Below are 21,205 nucleotides of genomic sequence, written 5' to 3'. Positions count from 1 at the left end.
GCTGGGCAGGGCTCCACTCACGTCAGGTGCGATAGATGTTTCCCTTCAGGTTTTCAGGTCACCTTAGGCTGGAAATCTCCTCCCTCTGTTGTTCTCCACTTCTGCTGCTCTAGAATTTGTTGAGAGTCTTTCTTTACAGGTATTTTATGGGCTGTGGGGGGAAGAGCTGGTATATGTATGTCTTTCTACTCAGCCATCTTGGCTCTACCCCCGACCTACCTCTATCTTCTCGCCATAAATCTAGCCTGATTTCATGCATAATCTTTATGACATGTGGCTGTATTCTACTTGCTAATATTTAACATTTTTATGTTAAGATTCATTAGTAATTTTGGCCTTTAGTTTTTGTTTTGTTTTGTTTTACTCTTTTAACTCTTGTTTAGGTATCTAAGCCCATATTTGTGTCATAGAAGAAATTTGGAAGGGCCCTTTCTTTTCCTTTTTTGAATAATTTAGTACTGGAATGGTTCTTTAAATATTTTGTAGAATTTTATTGTAAACCCTTGTAGTTGTAGTTTTTTTATTTGTCCCCTCCCCCAATACACACACGATTTCGGAGTTCTTTTATGACTATTTTAGTTTCTTTTTCTAAGATTTTGTTTTTTAAGTCTTCTGTTTCTTGTTCTATTAACCTTGCTGTTTTATACTTTTGTAAATAATCATCCATTTCATTTAGACTTTCAGTTTTAATGCTATGTAATTTGGTGAAATAGTGCCTAACAATTTCCTTTGCTGCTTCTTCTTGGTTCTGAATTTACATTTTTAGTTTTTGATATTAGTAGTTTTCTTCTTAAATCACTTTAGCTGATGGTTTATATATTTATTGTTTTTTTCAAACAGTTCTTATTCAGTTTTTTAAATTTTTGTTAATTCTTTGATTTTCAGAATTTCTCTTTTGGTGATTAATTGTGGATTTTTAATTTGTTGGTTTTCCAGTTTCTTTGGTTTTATGCTTATTTGATTGGTCAGCTCTTCCTCTCTAATGAAAGTGTTTTGACTTAAAGACTTTCTCATAAGGGCTACTTTAGCTGTATCCTCAAAATTTTGGCATGATATCCAATTGTTGTTATTGTCTTTAATGAAAATCATTTATTATGTGATTTATTCTTTGGCTCACACATTCTGAGGGGCAGGTAGGTGGTATAGTGTATAGAGCACCAGTCCTGGAGTCAGGGAGACCTAAGTTCAATTCCAGTCTCAGACATTTACTGACTTTGTGACCCTTGGCAAGTCATGTTATAAACTCTGTGTCTCTTAGTTTCCTTGTAGAGTTGTGGTGAGTATCAAACAAGATAATAATTTTAAAGTGTTTAGGACAGTGCCTGGCACATTGTAAATGCAATATAAATGTTAGCTGTTGTTATTATAGGATTGAGTTTTTTAGTCTCTAATTAGTTTTTTATTTTTGCTTCATATACTTTGCTATATTTTTTTTGCATTGTGGTCCATAGAAGATGTGTTTAATATTTCATCTTTCTGTGTTTGTTTGCAATGCATTTATGCTGTAATGCACGGTCATTTTTTGGGAATATGCCCTGCATAGCTGAGAATTATATGTGCTTCTTTTCTATTCTTTTTCATTAATTTCCAGAGTTCTATCACATCTTACATTTCTAAAATTCTTTTCAAGTCCTCCACTATTTGGGGGGTTTATTTTTAAAATTAGGTTTATCTAGGTCTGGAAGGGTTAAATTGAAGCCCCCCCACTGTCATAGTTGTACAATCTCTTTTTCCCTGTAACTCATTTAATTTTTTCTTAAAGTATTTAGCTGCATGCCATTTGGTGTACATGTATTTAGGATTGATATTAATTCATTTTTATGTTATATTTCAGGAAAATGTAGTTTTCCTGTTTATATCTTTTAATTAAATCTATTTTTGTGGTGCTTTGTCTGAGATCATGATTTCTACCTGTCTTTTTTTTTTTTTAATGCAGCTGAAGCACAGTAGATTTTGCTTCAGTCTGTTTTGATTCTGTTTACATATTGTGTTTTATATGAGTTTCTGACAAACACTGTATTGTTGGATTCTGCTTTCTAATCCATTTTATGAATGTTTATGCTATTCATATTTATGGTTATGTTTTTAATTGTATATTTCCCTCCATCCTATTCTCTTATACTTTCCTGGGGTTTTTTTGTATCCCCTCTTTAAGAATTGTTTTGCTTATTACTAATTCCTTTCTTAATCTACTATTCCTTTTATTTCTCCCTTTCCTTTCACCTGTTTCCTTATGGAGTGAGATGTACATTGTGCTTACTAAGATCAATGACTTTGAGAAACATAATAGATGGCATCCTTTTAACTTCTAAATTGTTTTAACTTCCTTTTAAATTCTAGGTTTCACAGTTCACTTTCAAATATATTTTTTAAAAAGGTAAAATGACACAAGGTATTTGTTACTGAGTCTTGATTAAAAAATTGTGTCTGACCATATCCACATTGAGATTCAACACATGCCATCTCAAATTTGACCTTATTTACTTTTTAAAATATTTCTTATTCTGTTCAGTAATGAATATGTTTCCTTTACTGTCAGTTGGATTGAATTTATCTTGATTCTCACATGTGTTGACTTTGAACTTTTTTCGTTGAAAAAAATGTATTAAGTGGAAATTCTGCAAAAAAAAAAAATCAGTAATTTTGGCCATTGGCCATACACACAACCTGAGAGAGTCTAATTTCAAACAATTTTTGGAAAGCTCTGTTCTAAACCATTTCTGGATGAAATATATGACATATAAAAGCCCTTTACTACCTGGCTTATTTATAACTTCCCATTCTACTTACATCTTCCTTGCTACTATTTACTTTTAAATTCATTCTTGCTTTTTCTCACACAGCTAACTCCAAATCCTGACTTTAGGCATTTATACTGTTGGTCCTTCATTCCAGTAATTCTCTTCCTCTCATCTAGCTTCCCTGACTTACTTCAAATCTCAGCTAAAATCCTGCATTCTGTAAGAAGTCATTCTAGTCCTCCTAAAACTTTGTGCCTTCTCTGCGGGATTATCTGCATTTTACCCTTTGTTTATTTTCATTATATGTAATTGGTTGTATGTTGTTTTCCCCATTAGTTTGTGAGTTCCTTGAGAGCAGACGCTATTCTTTGCCTTTCTTTGTGTCCTCAGCACTCAATACCATGCCTGGCACATAGTAGGTGCTTAATAAAAGCTTGTGTATTGATTTACTGATTTGATCAAGTTTTGAGGGAAAATGTTTGGTGTTTTAATCCTTTTAAATTAATTTTCACGTTTCCAAATTAGACACCAGCGTATATAATTTTCCTTCAAGGCTCAGTTTAGGGGTCAACTTTTATTCTGCAAGAGAGCTTTCCCTCCTTCCCCAACCTTTGTTAGTGCTGTCCCCCTTCCACTAAGAAATCACTTTGCATTTACTTGGCATATATAGTGCATTTCCTTATGTGTGTAAAATTTTTTATTTTCCCCAGTAGAGTATAAAGTGTTTCAAGGCAGAGACTGTATGATTTTTAATCTTTTTTATCTCTGATTTCTAGCACAATGCTTTGCATATAGGATTGTGGACTTAGAACTTGAAGAAAGCTCAGAGATGATATTACTGTAGAAGAAACTGAAACATAAAAAATCTTTTGCTCAAGGTCTTACTAAGTGGAAGAGCTGGGATTCTAGCGTAGGTGCCATCTGGCATGACCTGTTCTTGATTAACCCATGCTGGAATTTTACAGTCATCAGGATGGCAAAAGACTGAGTTCATGTCATAAGCAGGTTGGTTGAAGGAACTAGGCATGTTTAGACTAGAGAATTATCTCAAGGGTTGTCAGGTGGAGGAGGGAGAGAATAAACCTGCTCTCTTTGGGCCCAAAAGGAAGACCCATGACCAGTGGATGGAAGTTGCAGAGGTAAATGAAGGTTGATGTCAGGAATGTATTAAAGTTATCTGCCCATGGAGTGGGGAGCTTCAAGAGGGGGCAGGTTCTTTCTCATTAGACATCTGGGGAAAATGAGATGATCACTTTTTCCTTAGGGGATAGTACAAATTTCTTTCATGTTTAGTTTGAATTATATGACTGTTGAGGTCCGATCGAACTCTAAAAATTATTCTGTGATTCTGTTGTCCAGACTAAACATCTTCAGTTCCTTTATTCCTCATTTAACATGGTCATGTGACCCTTTGGTATCTCAGCTTCCCTTTCCGAATGCCCTCCAGGTCATCAATGTCCTTCCCAAACATCCAATGCTGAACTACATCAATCCATATGTGGACTCATTAGGCTAAAGTAAAGCAATACTGTAACCTTCCTAGTCCCAAACTGTGCCTCTTTTAATACAGCCTTTAATAATACAGCATATCCCAAAAGTCTTTTAAGCTATCCAAGCCTAAAAATATACTGAGACTTTTGGGACATCCTAAATCAGCTTTTTTGTCTACCCTAGCATATTGTTGACACATTTTAAACTTTCTGTACAATAAGACCTCAAGCTATTTATCTGATCATGCCTTTCCAACTTGTAAAATTGATTTTTTTTGTACCCAAATATTTATTTATTCCTATTAAAATTCTTGTTATTAAATTTAATCATGTTCTAGCTTTTTAATATCATTTTTGAATTCTGGTCATCATCTAGTGTATATCCCTCTAAGCTTTGTTTGCTATGCATGCCATCCGTGCTTTTGTCCAAATCACTGATTAAAATATTAAGCAGTGCAAGGCCACCACACATCCTGGGACTCTCCTTCCAAGGGGACTTCCTCCTAAACTGCCATCACATTATTAATGATGGATCTTTCAGTCCAGCTATTTAACCATTTAGCTATCTTATCATCCAGCATATGCCTCAGTCTTTTCCCTTAGAATCATATATTAAATGCCTATTAATTTGCTAGGTACAAGAGATAGAAAGATAAGTTCTTGTCCTTGGGGAGCTTAGTCTAGTATCCATATAAAGGATCTGGTGAAAGGAAAAGAGAGGAAGGCCATTTAGATTGCATTTATCACTGTGTGAGGGAATGATTACTCAGTATTGGGGAGTTGGGGAGGAAAAAAGATTGACAACCACTTCTCAGATTACCACACAAAATTTGCTTGGAAAGTTGGTAATATTTTTCAGTTGCCTTGTTCATGAAGCTAATTGGGGATTATATACTGTAAGAACTTTGTATTGGTGATCTTGCTCTGATAAGGGCCAGAACCTCGAGTAGCTTTTTAAGCTTATTAAGTAGAGAACGTTTACATCAGCATCTGTGAGGGAAGTCTCCACACCTATGAAATCACAGATCCCTAACTGGAACATTTCCATCCCACATTTTAAAAATGGAGAACTATTTTATAAGCATTCTAACTGGCATCTTTCTAGGAAATATAAGAACAGATTTCTTTACTGGAGCCTCAGTATTCAAAAAGAAATAATTCCTTTGAGTTTAAGAAAGTGGTATGTGGATGGGTTTGAGATTTGATGGAGCATATAGAAAGCAAGCCCAGCCACCCTGGGCTTTAGAAATTCTAAGTATCTTCTTGACCTCATAGCCATATTTCTTTACTATGTGATAGTTTCCACTTCTTCTTCTATCCTGCGTGGAAAATTGTCTTAAATTCAACTCACAATGATGGTATCTGATTACTTGCTTCCTGGACCTAGTTGTTAGAGGAATCAGACAAGGCTAATATATTGCTGCTTTTGTCAATGGGGCTGTGAATTTGGGAGCAGATAAAAAGAGAAGCTATGAGGATACATTCAAGTTTTAAGCAAACCAACCTGCATATGAAACATATGACTCTACATAATGGATTAGGAAGGTTGAGTCTTTGCTTTATTGGATTCACTTTATTGGATTCACTCCAGGATTTTAAAATTAATTCAGTTTTTAAAACTTAATAGAATTTTTCACAAGTACATCTACTATCCGCATATAATATTAGCATAAATACTATCTATGCTGATGGCATAAAAGAAAAGTATAAATTTTATATACTTCAGTGTATCTGTGATTTCATAAATGTAGGCATTCACTCCATTGACTCAGATAGCAAACCCTCCATGGCTTCTCATATTCTATTTCTTCTATAGATCTTCTCTGCCGTACTGGATGTGCTGGACCTCTGTGTCTTTCTTTTACATGCATTGAATACTAGTCCATCACTTGGTCTTTCCCCATTTAAAGCAACTAGCCCACTTTCTTTTCTAGTCATATGTTTTTGAATGACATATTTGATATAATTTATATTCCTTTTTCTGTCATTTATATTTCCCAATATATTCTTCCCTTAGAATCCTTCATTGAACAGTTCCCTAATTACTACGATAAGAAAAGGAGGGGGGGAAAACTAGTTTAGCAAAACTCCTCATACCAATACAATCTAGTGGTATACATATACAGTATCCCACACCCATAGTCCACTGTCTAAAAAGAAGAGAAAGGCTCTCCCCAGGTGTCCTCACGCGAGAGACATCATCTTTAAACCCTGCATGGCAATCCCTGAAGCACTGCCAAGATGCTCAGGGAAGACAGGGCTTCCTGGAAATCCAGTTACTTCCTCAAGGTCATCCAGCTTTTGGATGATTATCCAAAATGCTTCATTGCAGAAGCAGTCAACGTGGGCTCCAAGCAGATGCAGCAGATCCGGATGTCCCTCTGTGGTAGGGTCGTTGTATTAATGGGAAAAAACACCATGATGCACAAAGCCATTTGTGGTCATCTGGACAACAACCCTGCCCTGGAGAAACTGCTGCCTCATATTTGGGGGGAATGTGGGCTTTGTGTTCACCAAGGAAGATCTGACTGAGATAAGGGATATGCTTCTGGCCAATAAGGTGTGAACTGCTGCCCGTGCTGGTGCCGTTGCCCCATGTGATGTCACTGTGCCCACCCAGAACACTGGTCTGGGTCTCGAGAAGACTTCCTTCTTCCAGGCTCTGAGTATCACCACCAAGATTTCCAGAGGCACCATTGAAATCTTGAGTGTTTGTGCAGCTGATTAAGATCGGAGACAAAGTGGGTGCCAGTGAGGCCACCTTGTTGAACATGCTGAATGTTTTCCTGTTCTCCTTTGGGCTGATCATTCTGTAGGTGTTTGACAATGGCAGCATCTACAACCCTGAAGTGCTGGACGTTACAGAGGAGACTGCACCTTCAGTTCTTAGAGGGTGTCCGTAACATTGCCGGCATCTATCTGCAGATTGGCTACCCAGCTGTTGCATCAGTACCCCACACGATCATCAGTGAGTACAAGCGAGTCTTGGCTGTAACTGTGGAGACAGAGTACACCTTCCTACTTACTGAAAAGGTGAAAGCCTTCCTGGCCGACCCTTCAGCATTTGCAGCGGCCGCCCCTGCGCCTGCTCCAGCTGGTGCTGCACCTGCTGCTGCCACTGTGGTCAAGGTGGAAGCTAGGGAAGAGTCTGATGAAGATAGGGGGTTGGTCTACTTGATTAGCCCACAGGAAACAACTATTTCAACCAATTTATTTGTGAAACAGAGAAATAAAAAAGCTTATTTATCTCAAAAATAAAAAAATAAAAAGAAGAGAAAGGCAGACTTCTCATTGTTCTTCTTTGGTACCAGCCTTGATTTTTTAAAAAACACACAGATACACATACAAGAACCAATGTATTATCCAAAGGCTGTGCCTGGGGGTAAAAAAGAGAATGGATATTGTATTTCCCGAAATCATAAAATAAAAACATATGATAACAAATGTAAATGTGTACATATATACTTACTCATTTATTTTTCAATTATCTAGCACCTTTTTTCCTCTCTCTCACTCCCCTTGTACAAAATACCAAACCTTTTAACAAATTAACATAATCAAGTACCACAAATATCTACATTGGTCTAAGCTTAGGGTCTGTTTTGCTTGTAACTAATCCCTTTCTGAATCTACTTTCCCTCTTATACTTGTTTTCACTCTTCTTATTCCCTGGTGTTTCCCTGTTAAGTTGACTGTATTTCTATACTAAACACTTTGTATTTGATGCTATTTTGACCAGTTCATATGAAAGTGAAATTCACCTGATGCCTGCTTTCCCCCCCACCTTATACATTTGTGAAGACTTGTGTGCCTTATTTATATGAGATAATTTCCTCCCCATTCTTCCTGGTTTCAACCCTAGTGTTTCCTTTTCCTCTTCCTTTTCCCTTCTTCGTTCAAGATAATCAAAACATTTTTTTAAAATTGCTCTCAGGCCATTTATATTATTGGACTTTATAACTCCTGCTTACATTAGGATTCTAAATGGACTCTTGGATCACCCTTTTCCACTTATATTAGACTGTAAATAGTTCATCCTTAAACAATCTCTTCTAGTTACTAATTTGTGTCAACCTTTTGAAGTTTCTCTTGACTCTTGTTTTGTTTTTTTTTCCCTCAAAGTTTCTTTTCTGTTCTGGTCTTTTCTTCAGGAATGCTTAGACATCTTCTCTCTTGTTGGAGGTCTACTTTTTCCTTATATAGGATTATATGCCATTTTCTTGGGTAAACTATTGGTTGTTGGCTTTTATCTTTTGCCTTTTTTACTATAACTTATAGCAGTACATCTAATTCTTATATGATTTTGACTTGAATTCTTTATTTCTATTTTTTTCCTGAAAACTCTGGGTTTGGGATATGTTCTGGTTTAATGTTTTGGGGTTTCTTTCACAAGGTACCTAATGAATTTTTTTCTGCTTTTGATTTATTCTCTAGTTCTAAGAGATCTGGGCACAGGGTTTCTCTTTGGTTTAGTTTTATGATTTCCTGAAATGTTATATTCAAGGCTCCTTTTTTAGTCATTGCTTTCAGATAGTGCATTGGTTCTTCAACTGTTTTCTAGTTCAGTTGTTTTTAATATGAGATAACCTTATATTTTCTTCCTTTTTTCCCATGTTTTCATTTTGTTTCAATATTTTTTATTGTCTCATAGAGTCATTAACTTCTATTTGGTCCATTCTTTTTTTCTTAATCTTTTTTTTTAAATTTTAGACTTAAATACTAAAATGTAAATATATAAATATAAAAAGAAAAATAAACCTAAAGTTAAATATTAAAACTTAAATGCAAAACAATAAAAGAAAAAAAGATCATGTCATGTCTGCAGCAGAATATGAGAGGGTTCAAAATATATAGCAATAAATTTCCATTTCAAGAAAGCTTGTGTAATAAATACTACACATTGTGTTGAAAGCTGCATCTTTTTTTCCTTCCTTGTAAGATACCTTTTGTTCTCTACCGTGCGTTTTATACTTTGTTCTCCCTTCACCCCATCCTGCACACACAAAGACTGCAATTAAGTGTGAATATATTTAGATATAGATATATACACACATGCATATATTCACACACACACACACACTTTCCCTAACAAATCCTACTCCTGACCTTTGTTTTCATGTTTGCTCGTATCTCTTATTTCTTACCCTTCCTTGCTTGGCTTCCTTACTTCCATGTACTTACTACTTTGCTCTCCAACCCCCAAGGATCTCACCCGTATTCTTCCATTCCTGTGAATCTAAATAGCCTCTGTACCCCTCTTTGACCTACTCTCTCACTCTCAGGTCTACCCCAATCTTTCTTAGAAGCTACCCAATTACTAAGAATCTTAGACATACATTTTATATATATATAAAAGGTAAACAGTCTCTCCTTATTGAGTCCCTTGTAGTTAGCCTTTGGTATACCTGGTATACCTTATATTTTTCTTGTCTCATGAATGTGAAATCTACTGTTAAGTTCAGGTTTTTGGTTTTTTTTAACAAAGTCCTGAAAATCTAACAATTCATTTTTGTTTCATTCTTGATTATGTTTAGATTTGCTGGGTATATTTTCCTCTAGAATCCCAGTTCTTTTGCTCTTCAACATGTAGTGTTCCAAAACCTGTTATCTTTGAATGTCTCTGCTGCTAGGTCTTGTGTGATTCTAATTGTAGCACTGCCATATTAAATTGTTTTCTTCTTGTTTAAATGGATCTAGCCTAGAGGTGTTTACTATTCACTGGGCAAACTTTATCTTGGGATTTTTCTTGAGATCTTCTCTAATTGTCCCTGGAGGACCCCTGTTCTTCCCCTACTCTTGTTTATTTTTACCACTCTGTGTTTGCCCTGAGGTGCTATTTTATCTCTTTTGGGGGGAAGGGGGAGAATCTTGAGAACTTGGATTATTCTGACCTACTCCACCATCTTTCCAGAATCCTGTCTTCCATTTTACTTTTCAAGAAGTCTGTTACTTAGATAAACTTTTATACTTCTTGTACTAAGTAGTTAATTATTTTTCCCAATCTCTCCAACAGAACTTTCATTCTTTTTCCATTTTTTTCCTTTATTGCTCTCATTTCATTACAGAATTTGAACTTAAAAAAAAAATTCCTCATTTCTCCTAGAAATTTTAACTGATCTCGTGGTCATTCTGTGCTTTCTTTGAGTCTTTGCTTGTAGATATTTTAGAGTTTTTCTTTTCTAAGTTTGTATCTTAGAACATATATAGATTGGTCTTTTTTTCTTTATTCCTTATTGAGAAAAGGAGCAACTGTGATGAGGCCCCATTCCCCCATTGGAAACTGAGTCTCAGATCCCATGTCAGAGGAGTTGAGGCTCTGATGACCTAGAGGCCCAGTCTCAGATCCTCCTTCCAGGATACACCAAGACCCTGCTTCTCAACTTTGGTGAAGTTTCAGATTCCCCTTCCTCTAGTGATTGGTAATCAGAGCAATTGAGCTAAAGTTCCTTTCCTTGCCCTTTGGGCTGAGTCCAGGGTCCTTCCTTCCCTATTCATCAAACCTGGCTGAGACATTTCTTAGCCTTTGGAGTCTGAATCCAAGGGTTCCCCTATCCTTTTCCCTTCCCCTGGGATCAGTGATCTAACTGTACCATAGCTTTTCCTAGCTATCAGATCAAGTCTGAGGTCTTCGTCCATTTGCATGCCAATATCCTTTTCTCATATCTGGAGGTTATATCAAAAGGGTCATGTAGTGATCTTGAGAATTAAGATCCTAGTCAGTTTCCCCTAGTCAGTTTTCAAGTTATTATTAATTCACAGAATTCAATTTTAATTGTTATATTGTTGTCTTTTCTATTTACATTATTGTAGTCATTGTGTATATTGTTTTCCTGGTTCTACTTATTTCACTTTGCACTAATTCATGTAAGCCTTCCAAAGCTTCTCCAGATTAATTATTTAATGTCTGTTTTTCTAAGTAGCTATACATTTTTATGTATACTGATTCTCACTTTTGTCGTTGGCCTTCTTGTACATTCTTCTCTACATCAAAGCATGGACATTTGCTTTCTTCACCTAATTCCTGGTTGTTTTTCCAAAATTTTTGGAGCAATTTATAGCGCTACCAAACCCTCTAATATTAACCATTCTCATTTAAAAAAATCTTTCATAGTTTGCTGTTTGAAAGATGAAACTTCAGAGTTATTTTGACTTCATTTTTCTTATTAATAGTGACTTGTAGCTGTCTTTCCTATGGCTCTTAATAGTTTGCATTTCTTTTTTGAACTATTTGTTTAACTCACTTGACTGATAATTCTTGAAATATGGCTTTTGATCTTATGTATTTGTTAGTTACCTAAAAATTTTGGTACGCTCATCAGAAACTTTTATATTCTACTGCCCTTTTTCATTTATAGAATCCCCCATTGTTATTCTTTTCTAGTCTGTAATGGAGAAAACCTGTGCAAATGGTATAACTGTCAAGCATACTTTTTTGCTTTTTCTGTCAAGAGGTATTATTACTTTAATCATTCTTTTAATTAAGAATTGTGATATTTCCCAGAAACATGGTTCCTCCCTTCAGAGTTGGAAGGTCCAGATATCAAATGTTCAGTTGTCCACATTCCAAGACACCATCCCTGAACTGGTGCTAGATTTTTTCCATCTCATCTCATACAGCTGTTGTAGTACATCAGTTTATTACAAGCTATTCATGTTAGGCATCTGTGTCCCAAATTGTTTGAGATATATTGATCAATCAAGGTTAATTAAAGCATATCTCTTGACACTAATCAAACTGACTTTATGGGTAATGGGAAACCAAGTTTTGATGAGAATTCATGTTAAAGGGCTTAGGGGCCTGTTTGGAAAAATAAAACTAGATGTTTATCTATTCTTGAGGTGACGATGAGAAGATAAGCGTTGTTTTCAGATGGATAATTAAGATATAGATTAAAATAATAATTTGAATGTTCAGCTGCTGAGTACATGTGACAATGCACCTTTTTTTTAACTATTTTTTTTCTGGAAATTACATCATAAAGGGGAGGAGGATGGGAGAGGAGAATGGTTGTAAAGGAGGATTTGTGAGGGTTTTTATTTGGTTTTGTTTTGGCTTAGACACTCTTTGTATTACTATAATTAGAAGCGGAAGAAGAGGCAGTTTGCTAACCATAGGACTAAGAATCTTGAAAAACAATATCACTCAAAATGCTAGCTTTATCCAGAATAATTGCTAACCTGTTCACCAATTACCCGATAAATACAGCTTCCTAGAAGGTCACAATATCATTGTACATGGTAGTTTAGCCAGGTATACTGTATCTCAGTATTTATTTACCTAATATTATATTGGAAACAGACATGGATAATTGTTATTCTCGTGTTATAATGTAAGCTGGTTTTGCTTAACTTCTATTTTATCCTAATTTTGAGGAATTAGGAATTCCTCTCTTTGGGAGATGAAGGAATGAGTTAATCTGGAAAATATTAGTGATGTAAGATTAAAGATACTGATACAAACTTATATTTTTTAATATGATGCAAGTCTTGCCCACATAATACGTTAATTTCACTTGCTTTATAGTCAGTTTTTCCTGTTTTCTTTGAATAGTGATTGGAACTTTCTTGTTTGTTTTTTTAAATGATAACCTATTCTTTTGTCACTCTTAGGAAATTTAGAGAAAGAAACAGCAATGTCCTTGCTTTTTTATTGATTTTCAGTGGACATTCCCCTTTCTTGTCATCCCCACCATAGCACTCTCCTGTGTCACAAAGAAAAACACTTAAGGTAACTTAAGTTCCCTCATCATTCTACCAAAAGGAGGGAAGTATGGTTTAATACCTCCAAAAAATGTACCCCACAAAACATTATCAAAACATTTATACTAGCACTTTATGGGTAGCAAAAAACTAGTAAAAGAGTTAAATGCCCTTCAAATGGGGAATGACTAAATAAGTTGTAATGTGATGTAATATAATATTACTATATTATAAGAAATAATGATTATCAGGAATTCAGAGAAGCATGAGAAGGCATGAATTGATGCAAAGTGAAGTAAGCAGAACCCAGAAAATAATGTACAAAATGATTACAACAATATATTCGGAAAGAACTATACCAAAACAATTGAAATTGAATGCCATGAAATCAAAATGACCATGCGTGACCCTAAAGAGATTTGTGTGCCCTCCCTTCCTTTTTTGTACATATGGGTGATTGTTGATATGGAAAAATACATATCATGTCAGACTTTTTGGATGTGCTAGTTAGCTTTGCTGAACTGTTTTTGTTTTGGGGTTGGGTTTTTTTTTTTTGGTTTTTTTGGTCTGGTTAAAAATTCTTTAAAAAAAATAGTAGGCCTGAAGCAGTACATGTTTAATAATCAACTCCTTTTATGGTTGTTTGAACTAATTGTAAAGTAATACTCTATGAGACTCTTAAGCAATAAGATTTTGTGAACCTTCCCCTCATAGTTTCTGATGCTTAGTGATGGGAGACTGAAGAACAACTGTAAGTATACTGAAAAATTTGAAAAATACAATACTTTTAATACAGACCAGGTATATTGACATTTAAATTTTCAGATAGAAAAAATAAGGTATTCTTAGTGCTCTGTGCTTATTTTTAGAACACAATGAAGACTTATGAAAAGAAAAAGAAACTGTATTAAGAAAATACAAAAATTGTGTCATAAATGAAAGAGAATAAACAATGTAGCAGAAAAGGAAAATAATGTACTTATGTATTTCATCTTGTATTATTGCTTTTTTCTGTTATTACACAATGTTTTGTAGGTCTTATCACTTCCATTAGTTATAGCCTCAGTATATAATACCCCTATTATTAATATAACTGTACATGAACCATTTCCTGTTCTAATCCTTAAATAATAGTTACTAATCCCTTTGCCCACTTGCTGATAAATTCTGTTCGCCATTCTTCATTTGAATGACTCTTGCTTTCTAGAGAATTATTTTGCCATTGCTTAATTAATACCCCTAAGGGATGCTGTAGGATGCTGTGGTCAATTTTCATTTATTCTTTATTGACTAATTTTTCTCTGCAGTTATTTTTGCTGAATTCCCCAGAGACGCCGCCTCTCAGGGGTATGGGAAAATTATCAGGGGATCTTTCTGTTATTCTATAAAATATACTAAGCATTTGTTTCAAAACAGAGACCTAATAAATTGTAATGAAATCCATCTCCTAGTAAAGCATTTTTTATATGGCATGTATCTTAGGTTTCTAGGTTTCACGTGAAAGCCATTGTTACTAGTTGTGCAGGCACCCCACAGAAAAGCAATCATGCACTCCTTTTAGTAATCTAAGTTTTTTTGAGTTCACCTGGTTATTTTAAAGATAATTTATCTGCTGGTTATCTTAAAAATAATTTTTATCCTGCATAGATTTCTTCATTTTATTGACCTGGGAAATGTATTGTCTCATGTAGCACAGACATAAAATACTACCACTACTACCACTACTACTACTACTATTATTTATGTAGTGAGTACTATGAGCCTGGCACTTTGCTTAGTGCTTTACAATTATCATTTCATTTGATAAAAGAGAATTAGCTTTGCTTTCTCCATTATCTAATTCAATTTTAGAGTCTTGAAAACTGTAGTTTAAGCCCTATTATCTCCACTTTTAAAAAAATTGTAAAATTATAGTGCCCATATTTACTAAACCAAAGAATAGGTTGTCTGGCCTGCAGGATTTTTTTTTCAACAGTTTCATTAAAAGTATACTTTCCTATCTTATAATTGCAACTTGTACATTTACTTTTATTTATCTCCCCTGTGTTCTAGTCTGGTTTCCTTTTGGTATTGTCCAATTAAGTTTTCCTTTTTAAAATTCACATGATACTTTCCAGTTGTGACTCTCCTTATCAATTTTATGTTATGAATTGTGTGTATAAGGAAACAAAGAATAAATCACTTTCACCACCTGCTTATAACAGGACATAATATAATTTTAAAAATACTTATTGTCTGCTATGTTCAAGGTATATATGTGTATATACCTGTGTATAACATGATCTTGGGAGGGCTTGAATTCTGAAGAGGAAAACACTACTTAGTACTTACTTAGTAGAAATCACCTGGAACAAAGCAAAGCACTTATTTCTTATCTCTTTGCCCAAATACTCAGCTGGGTGTATATTTAAGATATATAGGTGTATCTTAAAAGCCAAGTAACTTGCATAGAAATCCTCAAGAACTCACAAATTGACGGTATTTTAATACTATTTTTATCATGGTTTCCAAGCCAATGAACACATCAGCCAGTCAATCAGTACACATTTATTAAGCTGCTGTTACATGCCAGCTAATTTCAGTTTGACATTAATAAAAGCATTATTCACACTAATGTTGCGAAGAAGTAACTTCGTGGGTGTGGTGGTAGCTTAGTGTCATTGTAGGTCCTCTGGGATGGGAACTGGATTGGAATGGAACCAATATAACTAAATGGTAATCAAAGGAAGTCATTCTCATGTGAATACCTATTAATTCTGCAGTAATGAAAAAAGTACAAGGGGCTTTGGGAAATTATCAGAGGAAGGATAGAATGCTGAGCAAACTATAAAAATCTTTCCAATATGCCATCCAAGTAACAAGCATGGCTCACATACAAAAAGAACTGAAATTGTGTTGATCTAATGAGGCAGCCATTTTACTAGCACTGTTTCCTGTTTGTTTCATAATTTTTCTTACCTTCTTTGGATCTAGAACACTATGCCTTTGAAGGTTGCCTTCTTTCTTTTCCCCAGATTTATAATTTAAATGACTAGGGTGGTAAGCAATAAAAAAAAGATTAAAGATGAAGTTATAGATTTCATAGTAGTGTTTTCTGAGCAGAAAATTATCACCTGAGTGAAGAAATGGTAGTGGGTGGAGCTAGAGGAGTGCAGCCTGTTCTACAAGTCTGAGCTTTGGCAGGGGCGTTCCTTTGGTATTGCATAGGAGTGTGTGTGTGTGTGTGTGTGTGTGTGTGTGTGTGTGTGTGTGTGTGTGTGTGTGTGTGTGTGTGTGTGTGTGTGTGTGTGTGTGTGTGTGTGTGTGTGTGTGTGTGTGTGTGTGTGTGTGTGTGTGTGTGTGTGTGTGTGTGTGTGCGCGCGCGCGCGCACTGAGAGAGACGGAGCCTGTGCTGGTGAGCCAACCTCAGCACCGATTGCTCATCAGGGAACAGAAGCAGGGCCATGGGAACTCCAACCGAGAAGGGAAGTGCCTGAAAACTGAGCTTCAGCCCAGGAGTACCTGGACACATCCTGGAGCAGAAGTGCCTCTGTGGATCTTTTTAGTTCTTCAGAGTTAGAGTGGAATGCACTCGAGATTGACTGCTGTGTATAACTCATCCTGGACTGATGTTACAGTCTTGATCCTAAAACCTGGGCCTGGACAGAAGGTAAGAAGGGCTTGATATTTACAAGGCTTTCAGAATCTCATTTACATAAACATTTCAGTGGGGATATTTTTAGGTTTTGTTCAATCATATGTTTCTGTGCTTGTTGCTAAGTTGCTGCTCAGTGATTTAGTCATCTTGATGTTTCTTGGAGTGTTAATATGAGCTATGTTTGTTGAAAGAGGATCATTTTCTCAGAAGGGTTTTGATCATTGGAATGCAGGAAAACTAGAAAAATCATTATCTTTCTAGGCAAGTTCAGGAAATTAGTCATATTTTATTGCTACAAATCGAGTCACTTCCTGGTATTATGAAGACATGATGTGAATGTAGTGTAAACTAATATTTGTTATTTCAGAAATTAAGGGAGCATTCCTTTTTTCCTATTCCATAGGAGTAGTTCACATCTGATAGTCTTTTTTTTTTTTTTAAAAAGGATTATATCTAAGAAAGGTACTTGAATTATTTGAACATTAATTATAAGGAAAAAATTTTTATTTTCTATTCTAAGCATTAGGCTTTCTTTTACTTAGAGTTAATAAGGGACAGAGAAACAGCAGCATTTCTTGCTCTAGAAAATATTAATTACATGTTGTTTTCTCTCTTGCTGATTATTAAGTTAATAGTCCCAGTTTATAAAGTACTTCCTTAAAATCCTTGAGAATAATCAGCTATTTATTACAAAGATATGGTAACCAGAGTTTTCCTTAGATCAGCCCTGTTCATGGTAGAATGGGCAATGCATGTATGCTAAAGTAATATTAACAGTTAATTACATTGCAGGAGAATATAAACTCCTTGAGGATAAGGACTGTTTGATAATTTCATTATTATCTCCCCACTACCTAGATCAGAAGATAGGGAGGCACTTAATTATTTTTTAAATTGAATACTTTACATATATATCTTATTTAATCCTCAGAACAACTTTTTGAGGTAGATACTAGAGGGACCTGAAGATCAGTCTAATTCTTGTCCATTCTTCAAGTCAAGGTCCCACCTAAGTTAGGAGAATTGTCTGCTCCAGAGCAGTCCTGGCAAATCCAACTAGACTCTAGTCAGTCCAGAAGTCCTGAGGCCAAAGAGAGGAGAACAGAAGTTTAGGTTCTCTTAGCAAATTTTGAAGCTCAGATGCTTTTAAAGACACCCATTGTTATCTCAGGTCCTCAAATATGAGCCGTTATCTTTTGGGGAAGGTTAGGATACCTCAAAGTGAAATGAGAAAAGCCTTCAGTGGAGATTTCAGGCATTCTTTTTTATTGTCTTGCATTAGCAAGGCAACCAGGTTGAGTCTGTTAATGAGTAAGCCAGAAGAAATAGTCTTGAATAGTAGAGACATAGTTTAATCTTCCCTTAGGTTTTCACACACAGTGTGTAATCATAACCCTTATTACTTTATTTGCTTTTTACATAGGCAAAATAAACCTCTGCCTGAGGCAGCAGATGTTGAAATGCAGATATGACAGATTTTCTTAAAATTTAGTAAAGCCCAGGTCATGTTGAAATAAAATTATCTGTGGCAGTAAAGTTCAGATTTGCATTAGAATTCTGACATTCACTGAATCTGATATTTTTGATAATATATGATCTATGATCTGATCGACAGGACTGAAAATTTCAAGAAAAGGGTAGATAGTTTTTTTGTGGGACTGAAGAGTTCTGACTTTTAAAATTTCAATCCTATGGTAAATGTATGAGTGAATACTTTTGGGATACATCTTCTTTTATATTTAATGCAGCTGATCCCTGAAGGATGTAAATAATGCCATTACACAATTAGTATTAAAGAGACAAGAGAATAGATGACCAAGTAAACTCTGAATAGCTTCTTGTTTTTTGGCAATATAATGTAGAGAATTAATTAAAACCATGGTCATCTGAATAGGTGATTCCTGTTATTTTTTTTAAATGTCCAGAGAAAGTGATTCCTCAGCCTCCTGGTATATCCCATTTCATTATTATGACTGCTGTTATTTTTATTTATCTTTTATCTTTATCCCAACTTGTTTTTATAACTATAAATTCATTTCCCCCTCCTCACTTTTTGGTAGAAATGAAATTGGTTATTGTCTTCTACATAATAACCAAAGTGGTACAAATTAATCACTTTAAAAATAAAGCTTATTTTATCATGAATTTAGAAGTAAATTAAACCATATGCATTGTTTTTTTAATCTAAAATATTTAAAGCTAAGATCCAGCATATTTTAATTATAAGAAATTACAAACACATAAGCAATACTGTAACTAGTGTTATATTCCCAGTGGTTTTTGTGGTTGAAAGGAGCCAGGTGCCATGTCTTTTCAGTTTGGTAAAGTATAGATTATATTTGGGTGGTCAAGAGAATAGTATTATTTAAATCTGTTCACAGACTCTAGGACAAGTTATGTTTTTATTTAGGATGCCCAAACATTAAAGCCGGTTAGTTGCATTACAATAAAAATAATAACTGTGTGGGAGACCCTGAAATAATATGTTGTTGTCGTCTCATTGTGCTTCTCTTTTTGCTAAAGTAAACTACACTCATGACTGGATACTTCCTTTCTTTTATCTTCTACTATCCTTTTCATTTATATAATCCCCCCAGTTGCTGCCGTCTAGTCAATAATGTGGGGAACCTGTCAAAACTCTTTACTTCTCAGGAATTGTTGCTTTTGATCAGTCTAACTCTCAGGTATGCTTGTGTTTTTTCTGTCTAGAGGCATTGTTATTTTAATCACTCTTTTGATTAAGAATTGTAATATATTTCAGAAACATTTCCTTCTCTTCAAAGTTAGAAGGTCCAGATATCAAATGTTCAGTTGTCCACATTCTAAAATACCATCCCTGGACTGGTCCCAGATTTTTTCCCTGTTGTCTCTTGCAGCTGTTGCTGTACATCAGTTTATTATGTCTGGCATCTATGTCCCAAATTGTTGAACCTTTATTGATCAATCAGGGATAATTATAGTATAACTTTTAACTTGAAATCAAATTGACTTTTACAGGTGATGGTGTATTAGAGTTCAAACTAAATTTATGTTGAAAGGTTTAAGGGCATGTTTGGAAAAATAAAATCAGATTCTTATTGATTCCTGAGGTAAAACTTAGAAGATAAGCATTGTTTTTACATGGATGATGAAAATATACAATCAAATAAATCATCATTTAATAATTTGAATTTTCAAATACTCAGAACATATATGTATATGAATACATGTATCTTTTATATTACATATACATGTACATATATGTGTGACAAATTTTCTAATCACAATTTTTTTTCTGGAAATTGAATCATAAAATCCATCACATTTTTTCACAGAACATTATAACTGCATTCCTAATCAAAGATGTAGCATCATAGATATGACTCTTATAGCATAGACAAAGACAAAACTTTATAGTTATTTCAGTAGTAAAATTATGATAACCTATCATATGGACATAAAGTGTACCATGTAAACGTAGCATAAAACACCTAAACTTAATGCACAATTTGTAATCAATATTAAATATTTACTCCACAATAATTATGTTTGCTGCTTGAGAATTCAGAAGGAATTTTCAGGATATTGAATGGTCCAAATTTTTTTTTTTTAAAAAGCAAAACAAAATAGCTTACCCAAAAAGTTTGAATTTGATCATTTCATTTTCTCTTGAGAGATTTCTTCATGGCAAACAGAAATTCAAAATAATTCCATTTACTTTGCCACTGCATCAAAGTACTCTAGTCTCCCTACTTAAGACTTTGTTGGTGTCTGTCAAAACATTTTATACCTGTTTAGACTCTTCAAACTCAAAAGAGATTTCAGAGATTATATAATATTATGTAGCAAGACTAGGTAATCTCAAGATTAGAAATTATCCTACAGAGATTATGTAATTTTCCTTACCTGTAGCCACATTATATATTCGGTGAAATCTGGGAGAATTAAGGTATCAGTGTTAGGTCACTTTAAATGACTCTCATTTCTATAGTTAAAGAAGAGAGAAATGAAGATCACCTATATTCTCACATTGTACTTTAACTTCAGTAAATAAAATTATAAAATTATTATTTGGACTTTGTTATAAAACTTCTGATTGTTGATATATTTATAGGTGATCATCCATTAGGATGTTTATTAAAACACTTCTGTATATATGTATATGTATATGTGTGTGTATGTATATATTAAAATAAGGTAAAGTATGCAATCAAGATAGGCAGTTTTATTTCTGTTTAGGACTTTACCCTCTTTTTTCCTTATACTACCTGAAGAACTAGAAACAGTAGTAGGTACAGCCAGGGAAAAGGTCAAATGTACAATTAGAGGGGACCATATCAAGATTTATAGTCTTGGAGATAATTTATTAGGCATTTCCTTTCTTGAAAAATTTTTTACTTAAATTTTCAATAATTTGTTTTTTTTAACTCCTGAAGCATTGATATAAAAGATAAGAAGCAGCAAAGCATAGCATCTGCCTTGTATGATCATGAGCAAATCGCTTAACCTCTTAGTATCTGTGGCAACTGTCTTCATTCAGGTTGCGCATGTATATCAGTAGAGGGAATTCCTACGGAAAGAATTCCTTGCATAGTTGAATACATAGCTCTAGGCTAAAAAATATATTCATCTTAATTTTAAAACACTGGTTTAAATAC

General features: G+C 34.5%; 1 protein-coding gene and 1 pseudogene across 11 annotated transcripts in view; both read left to right on the top strand.

The window, feature by feature from the left end:
• ARHGAP32 (Rho GTPase activating protein 32) overlaps positions 1-21,205 on the top strand; it is a 419,500-nt gene that overhangs the window by 322,297 nt on the left and 75,998 nt on the right. The window contains exon 1 of one of the 11 annotated variants that reach the window (XM_072611579.1): positions 16,354-16,580. The exons of the other annotated variants lie outside the window; for them this stretch is intronic. The gene's annotated coding sequence lies outside the window, so the exon portion shown is untranslated. Of the gene's footprint in view, positions 1-16,353; positions 16,581-21,205 lie in introns of those variants that run through there. 11 annotated transcript variants of the gene reach the window in all.
• On the top strand, positions 864-16,215 carry LOC140505514 (large ribosomal subunit protein uL10 pseudogene; annotated as a pseudogene).

The sequence above is a fragment of the Notamacropus eugenii genome, chromosome 5 (assembly GCF_028372415.1).
Source record: "Notamacropus eugenii isolate mMacEug1 chromosome 5, mMacEug1.pri_v2, whole genome shotgun sequence".
NCBI lineage: Eukaryota > Metazoa > Chordata > Mammalia > Diprotodontia > Macropodidae > Notamacropus > Notamacropus eugenii.
This window is presented reverse-complemented; position numbering and strand designations above follow the sequence as displayed.